The 8274-nt window shown below is 40.3% G+C and overlaps 1 protein-coding gene across 1 annotated transcript in view; it reads left to right on the forward strand.

The window, feature by feature from the left end:
* The window catches only part of Ca13 (carbonic anhydrase 13), an 82959-nt gene extending 78631 nt beyond the window's left edge, over positions 1-4328 (forward strand). The window contains exon 9 of the mRNA XM_075971558.1: positions 1621-4328. The gene's annotated coding sequence lies outside the window, so the exon portion shown is untranslated. The remainder of the gene's footprint in view (positions 1-1620) is intronic.
* Positions 4329-8274: the final 3946 nt, after the last annotated feature.

Raw genomic sequence — 8274 nt, forward strand, 5'->3', positions numbered from 1 at the left:
TATTTGAAGGAATTAATTTAGTTGATAATGGTTATCTCTTGTTCTGTACTTCCCATTTTTCTTTCTATTATTTTTTGCAAGTTGTTCCAGGCAAAGGAACAAATATAGCATAAATATTTTGCTTCAAAAGATACTTAAATACTGGTTTAAGGAATGCCATAGCTCTTGGAGCTTTCTTGTGTGCGTGACTCCTCAGTGCAGAGTATATACAGTGTTTCCTTCTCTTTTTTTTCCAGGGCCAAGTGTTCTGATTAGGCCATGTAAGCAAGCGTTCTCAAATGTGACTTACAGGCACTGACTTTCTGAACTCCAGGGTTCTGGGAAATGTATCAAAGGACAAGATCCCTCCTGCATCCCCTGAGAACAGTATTTGGCGTGTCCCAGAGTTCCTTAATGTGCAGTACTTTGAAATTGCAGTAATATCTTTAAGACTGCTCCCAACTTTGCCTCTAATGAGTTGTCAAAGTTCCACAGAACCTTTGTGCAACTTCGCAAGGTTTACAAAAGCAGGAACGGATGCTGGCCGGTGCTTTCATTTTCCATCATCACTCAGGAGGCAGCCAGAACCAGTTTGGTGAGAAAGAACTCCAGGAAAAACACCTCTCAGGTTCACGTCAACATTTTAAAAATGGGCACCCATAGAACCCAAAAAAATCCTAAGAGCCCAAGTTGCTAAAAAGCCATGTTCCAGTTAAGGCAAACCCTATAACAGGGGATCTCTTGGGACACAAAGGGCTGGAGTGATTTGATCTGCAAGATAGATTCCTGGCTATGTTCTCCTTGCCACCAGCTGGTAATTCCCAGGGGAGCTGCAGAGCCAGTGCTCACATGGACATCCTTACAATGAGGTCTTTTGTTGTTCCTGTGCAGAGCTCTGAGAATTCTCATAAATTCCTCTGCAGAGCAGGATAAGATTTGACTGCGTGGTTCCTCACAGATGGCACCAGCTGTAGCTGCTCTTTTCTACCTTATTTTTTGTTTTAAGAATTTTCTCTGTAGTTCTCACTCAGTTTCCAGTTGCCGATGCACGTGGTATTGTCAGCAGAGGCCAGTTGTTCCCTCCAAGGCAGCACCGACTAGTTAGATGAAATCACCCCTAGGCACAGTCTGACTCAATAATTTATTCTAGTTAATAGAATGTTTTTAAAAGAATCATCATAATTTTATAGCCAGAGGCAAACATCACAATTTCAATGAATTATCCAGGGCTTAAAATATAAGGGTAAAGTAGCAAGGAAAAAAGTGTTCATTATTTAGCAGTAGCTAGATAGACTGAATTTGAAGGAAAGGGTGATAGTGTGTCTTTTATTAGATCAAATACTGACAGCAACATTCTGGCATGATGGACGTGCCTTCTGCATGAGATGACTATGACATCCTCTCCAACTACAGTCCTGAGGCTACATGCCAAACATAATAGATGTGACCTTTCAGTACCGTGGCTGCTGGCATGGCACTGGTGTAATCCTAGATCACTCATTTTTCCATTTGGATGTAGCTGAGACTGACAGGGCAGGTGTGAAGCCCAAATAACTGATTTATAGTCAGCGTTTAGACTCTTTCCTGCTTGCCTCTTCCAAAATAAGCTTGAAAATCTACTTCTCTTCACCACTTCTGTAGATAACCTGGAGACAAGAGTTGTGATATTCCTGATGCTTCTGCTAAGCTGATGTAACTTGGAGCCTATATCAGCACGGCTATCAAACGTTACAAGACTAAGCTGCAGCTTCTTCCTACAGAGGACATGGGCTGCAGTGAGCAGACCAGCAAAGTTTGCCGTGCTACGGATGGCAGCATGGCGGTGGGCACTGCCTCGAGCACTGAAGCCTTTAGGACTTGATTTTATAATTCAGTGACATATTGTCATTGATGCTACCCAGGATTCCTGTCTGCAGAGATGTCCCCAAATCACTCAGTACAACACCTAGGACTGGGTGGAGAAAGCTTGTTTGGAACTCAATGGCCCATGTCTTCCTAGGGTAAAAACCTGGGACAAATATTAGTGAAAATGGAGAGGGAGAGAACCATATTTGCTGTACTATATATTGTAAGCAAGAAAAATGCTTAAACCAGTGTAGGTCATATTTCAGGGATAGATGTCTTTTCTTGAAATTGGCTTCAATTTAACCTGAACACTGAACCCACACACTTATACTTGGTCTCATTTTTATTTTGGATTACCAGAAATTTTTGGACCTTAATCCTGGTCCTTCAGCCATGACTCTGACCGTGCCTTTCTTTGACTTATGTCACAGCTCTTACTGCTATATGGCTTAAGCCCTTCCTGTCTGCTGCTTGCAGGGTCAACCCATCTCTGAGGCCAGGACCCCTTATTCTTTGTGTTCCAGGACCTGTTACTGACTGTAGTTGAGTTCAGACAGCCTAGGCAACTGTTTGCACAGGACGCTGAATTTATGCCAAGGAAGAAAACTGTGCACAGGGACCTAAGCCACAGGGGGAAGAAAGCAAGGCAACTTGTGCTAGGAACAGAGGGCATATTGAGTTCTCCGTGGGTAAAAGCAAGCAATCAATCAATCAAGCAAACAAACAAAACAACAAAGCCTAAGGTATCTCTGATCTTTGGCTCTTAAAAGGCATGGTTCACAGAAGGGGGCTAGATCTGAGAGACAAATGGCTTCCAGCAGCTTTGCTTTGTGCTCGCTCACCTACACTTGCTCAGATTACACTAATAATTTTATCAGGGAGCTAAAAGAGACAGAGGGATCTTTTTGTGTTCCAGGAAAACCATGTTTAAGGGGAAATTATTCAGTAGCTTTTTCCAATAACAAGACTGGACAGAAACTCATCTTCTGTAGTCACACCCAAATTTCACTTTTTAGTGAAAAATCCATTCTAATTTCCAGAAAAGGTGCCAACATGGAAATGTTGAGATAATCTTCCATTCTTTAAAAAGCACCTGCTTCCTTCAACATGCACAGAATAAAAAAAGAGCTAATTGCAGTAGAAGAAGAGGGAGGCAGTTTTAAGTCATTGAGAATAGATCCAAGTTGCCATTTTCAGAGACAATAGAGAAACTGATTGGAGAAACCAGAGAGATTTGGTTTCCAATCACATATTCGGTGATGAGGAAAGCAGGAGACAGGAACAGTGCTGCTGCATTGCTGAGGAACACTCTAAAACTGCTTCCCTGACTAGCATGAAGAGAGAAAATGAGCATTCTGAGTAGAAGGCATCCAGTGAATCATGGCATCATGACCCTGTAGTCATGGACACTGACACCCACTCCAGAAAAAGCTTCCCTCTGACTGAAGTACCAGATAAGTCATGAGAAGAAAAAAAAAAGGCCAATTTGCAGATCACCGAATACATTTTGTGTGCCTATTTCTTTGTAGAGGTTTAAATTTCTGTACTTTAAAAAATATGTGTGAAGCTGGTTGAACTGCTTAAGAGCCCTGGTTGTTCTATCAGCCGACCCAAATTCACTTCACCACCCCATGTTTAGTAGCTCATAACTACCTGTAGCTCCTGTTCTAGGGAATCTGATAGTCTCTTCTAGCACCTAAAGGCAGATGAATTCATGTCCTCATACCTATACAGCCCCAAACACACATAGACATAACTAAAAATAAGTCTTTAAAACTAACAAAAAATACATAATCTGGACTGGTAAGTTGGGTCAAGGGTAATGACACTTGCTGCTAAACGTGATGATCCTAGTGTAACCCACAAGGCCCCACATGGTGAAAGGAGAGAAAGCTGTCCTCTGGCCTTCACTTTTGCATCATGGTGAACACGCATGCACACAAGTGTATATACACACACACACACACACACACACACACACACAAACACATACACACACATTCAATTTTAAAACAAAAATCAAAAGTACATGTTTTCAATATAAGCAATAATAAAATGCACCTTATTTTTCATTGTAGCTTAAAATTAAACATATAGTCTGAACCTAGGCGTTTTTATCAATGGCAATTGTGATAAATTTCCTTTTCTGGTATGAAGGATCAAGAGTGTCGGCATGCAGTGGCTTCTTGTAGTGCATTGTGCTTCCAGCATTTGACACAATTCCCATGACAACATGTGTGTGAACCCACTATAGTGACAATCACTTCTGAGGGTGGGCAAGAAAAACTGATATTACATTTCAGGACTAGAGAGATTAGATTTGATTCCATAAAAAGGGACTAAGACCAACTGTCTTTCCCCACAACTAGGAATATTAAGACCACATTGAAAAATACCACACTTGTAAGAATAAAAGTTCTTTCTGAGTTAATCCACAGGATGAGTTGGCCTACAGAAAGATTCCTAACACCTTAATTTTTGTGCAAATAGAAATAAATATTTTAACCTGATTGGACCTCAGTTTTGTTACTTGGAGGGATTTGTGATGGATTTGTGATGAAGTATAAAGGGCCTGGTGAAAATTCTTTTGAGTGCTGACAAGTCAGTTTTCTGGAGATGTTTAAGAAGTGTATAGACAGTTTTCTGGAGTGTTTAGAAGTGTACACTTTATTGTACACTTATACAAGAAAGCAAGAGCAGCTTGTTGCATACTGTGGCAACTTCTCTGAAAGGAATATCAAGGCTGAAGAAGGCCAACAATTATAGGGGCAGAACAAAGAGGCAACTCACAGAAACAAACATGGGAGGAGGTGGGGCTGGTGGAAGTGACCTGGCAGAAGAGAGATTTCTCCTTCCTGGGACCCTCCTCCTTTATAACACCCCATGGCTAGCTCATTTCATCTTTCAGATTTTAGGTCCAATGAAATCCCTCCAAATATCTTATTGACCTCATTGTCTCTCCATTTTTTCTAGATATTCCCTATCTATTACTTCAATTTGTTTCCTCAGACCATTTTATGATTGTTAAAATAATCTAGATTTCTTTTTGCAACTTCTTTATTATGTGCTTTTCCTTTTGGAAAAGAAGATTAAACTTTTATGTATTTTATCCACTTACATGGCTTTAAAAATAAAGAAATGAGACCATGTAAAGATCTGTAGGGAGAAAAGGACATGGAACATTAAGCATGGTGAGGTGTTGTGGTTTGCGGTGGCCCCTTCTGAATCCTGTCTCCTGGGATTTACTATACCAACTAATTTTAATGTTGACTCTGGGGTTGGCTAATGGGGCAGCATCAAACCTTAGAAAAAGGAATCATGCGGGGAAAAGTGCCCTGGTTCCATCTTTTCTCAGTATGAAATACTGCTAGAAGATCGAGCATCCCAGACATGTAGGTAAAGCTTAGAATCTTCCCTTCCTCCAAGATCTTCCACTTAAGTTTAGCTGCATAAGTGAGTCCAGTTAAAACCAGGGGAGTGATCCCCTTACCTTACAGAACAATGATAAAAACATTTTTTGCCACTTAAGACGATGAGGTTTCAGGTGATGTAGTACTTGCAGAAGAACTGGAAAGGGGATAAGACAGAGAAGAGGGGAAAGTACAGAGTTCAGAGAAGTCAATCGGAACCTTGCCCATGCAAACTCATTTCATATTACACATGATGGGAAATGATTAACAGATTTAAAGGGAAAGTGTTCAGGATCAAAGAAGCCAGTTAGGAGACTGTTTTAGTTACTTGTTGCCCTGGACTAACGGAGGGAGAAGATCCCAGCACCAAACTCCAGGATTAGGACTTTAATAACTTTAGAGAATCTTCAATGCCTTTTCTAGAAACATTCTTTTGGGAGCCTAAGCCTCCATTTTAAATTTTAATGGCTTCTGGTGACTTAACCCATGTCTGTACATGTTAGATAAGTGCTCTACAACTGGGATACATCTCCAGCCATCAAACCTTCATTTAGAAAACTGGATGCTATACTCAGGAGAAGAGCAGACCCCACACAATTTGAGAATAGGAGGCACAGTCATCTCACTATGGGAAGAGACCGAATTTTCACCTAGGGCCGCAGATATAATCTCTGAATAAGTAATACAGTACAATTATACATGAGCCTTTACAGGTCAGAAAGGTGAACTCAAGATGAACTGACATATATTCAAGGACTTATAAAGAAAAGGGTGACAAACTAATTTAGACTGTCTAATTGGGGAACAGGATATGACCAATGTAAGAGACTGGATTGAAAATATGTGAGAATGTTCATGATATGGGACATACATGACATGAAATATGATATTATAGTCAAAAGAAGCAAATGAGAGGAAAGAAACGTCTATTATTGGAACGCACCTTAGCCCCTTCTCCTATGCTATATCCTACCACAAGAAATGTTACCTTCTGTGATAATCATAATCAAATATCCATTCCAAAAATGAGACCTCCCTAGTCTACTGATGGAGGAAGGTCATTGGTTAAAATAAAAGAAGCTGCTTGGCTCTCATTGGTTAGGAGATAGGTGGGAGGAGTAAACAGAACAGAATGCCGGGAGGAAGAGGAAGTGAGGTCAGACTCGACAGCTCTCCGCTGGGGAGCAGACGCTTCAGAGAGAGACGCCATGTCCCAGCTCCCAGGCAGACACAAGCAATGAAGCTCCGATCCAGGATGGACATAGCCTAGAATCTTCCCGGTAAGCACACCTAGGGGCGCTACACAGATGATTAGAAATGGGCTAAATTAATATGTGAGAATTAGCCTAGAAGAGGCTAGATTGAAATGGGCCAAAGCAGTGTTTAAATGAATACAGTGTCTGTGTAATTATTTTGGGTAAAGCTAGCCGGGCAGGCGGCTGGGGTGTTGGGGATGCAGCCCCGCCACCCATATTACTACAGTCTACTTTTTATACTTACTGTTTCTTGATTTACTTTAAAGAAAAAATTAATGTATTTTCATTATAGTTTATGGCTCTTTATGTGTTTTAAGTTATCAACCAGTAGCAAAATGAAGAAAGGTATTTTTGAGTATAAACAGAATCATCTGTATCAACATAGAAAATCCACAAAATGTATTAAATAAGCAAAGAAAGTTACATTGGAGAAATGCATATTCTATAATACTAACTGCATGAAGCTTAAGAAATCTTAGTAATAAACAGACAGCTTATAGGTCCTTATTGTGCAGCAACCACACAAACAATGTACTTGAGCAATTAACCACCAAGTAAAGACTGCAATGACTGCCTTTATATGCGAAAAAATGGAAAGAATATGGAAGATTCTTACAAACTTTACCCTAGCTGGGAATGACACCCCCCATGGCAATTATATGCCACAACTGAAAGAAAATCCACATGAAAGAGGAAGATTTCAAAGGCCTAACAAGAACATCAGTGGAGGGAACATGTCCAGAATTCTCTCTGAGTACATGAACATTCTGAATGATTTTCAGAGCCAGCTGAGTGAAGATCTGTGGGGCAGGGAGTGAGGATAATCTGGTTTACAGGCTGATGCTATCAATCAATGACTTCACTGGGTAGGCAAGGCCTAGGGAATTGAAGGAACATTTAAAAGTAGAACCGTCTAGGTCAGCTAACCCATACTAAACATAAGATTCCATGAAATTAAAATGATCATAGTAGGACCTTTCTTATTTTACATGGTGGAGAAGATTGAGAAAAAGAAGTTGCCAAGCCTAAACATCAAAGAGAGGTTGTCATGGAGCTACAATAGAAAAAGGAAAGGAAGCTGAAGAAAGAGACTGATTTTATTTAGTCATCTTATTTTCCTTATGTGTGTAAGAGTCTGACAGAAGCAGTTGCAATGGAATGTCACACACTTGTTTGACAGCCTGATGGACGGCAAGATCTTTTCAGAGGCACACAGTCTGTTCATCATCTGAACTCCTTGGGATAGTCTGGGCACACATATACTTTGAAAAATGAGTTCTATCTGGTTACAACCTTTTTGTTGGTATGGTACATGATACACTAATGAGGAGACCAAATTCCTTGGAGGAACATGGAGAACAAATGCTGATATTTCACACAGATTGTGTTTCCTCATATCATTTGGTGGAAAGAAATTAAGTAAGCAAACAGAAAGTATAAAGGTATGGGAAGCATCATTTGAGTCCTAATACTGTCAGTGGAGCTGGAGAGATGGCTCAGAGGTTAAGAGCATTGCCTTCTCTTCCAAAGGTCCTGAGTTCAATTCTCAGCAACCACATGGTGGCTCACAACAATCTGTAGAGGGGTCTGGTGCCCTCTTCTGGCCTGCAGGCATACACACAGACAGAATATTGTATACATAATAAATAAATAAATAAATAAATACTGTCAGTCTTTTCCAGTTCTCTAAATCCTTTCTGAAAGATAAATCATGAGATTTTCATCCTTTTACTTCCATTCACCCTACTTATTTGACATATTCACTAACTTTTCCTATTTAATAG

Source organism: Microtus pennsylvanicus, chromosome 5 (genome assembly GCF_037038515.1).
Source record: "Microtus pennsylvanicus isolate mMicPen1 chromosome 5, mMicPen1.hap1, whole genome shotgun sequence".
Lineage (NCBI taxonomy): Eukaryota > Metazoa > Chordata > Mammalia > Rodentia > Cricetidae > Microtus > Microtus pennsylvanicus.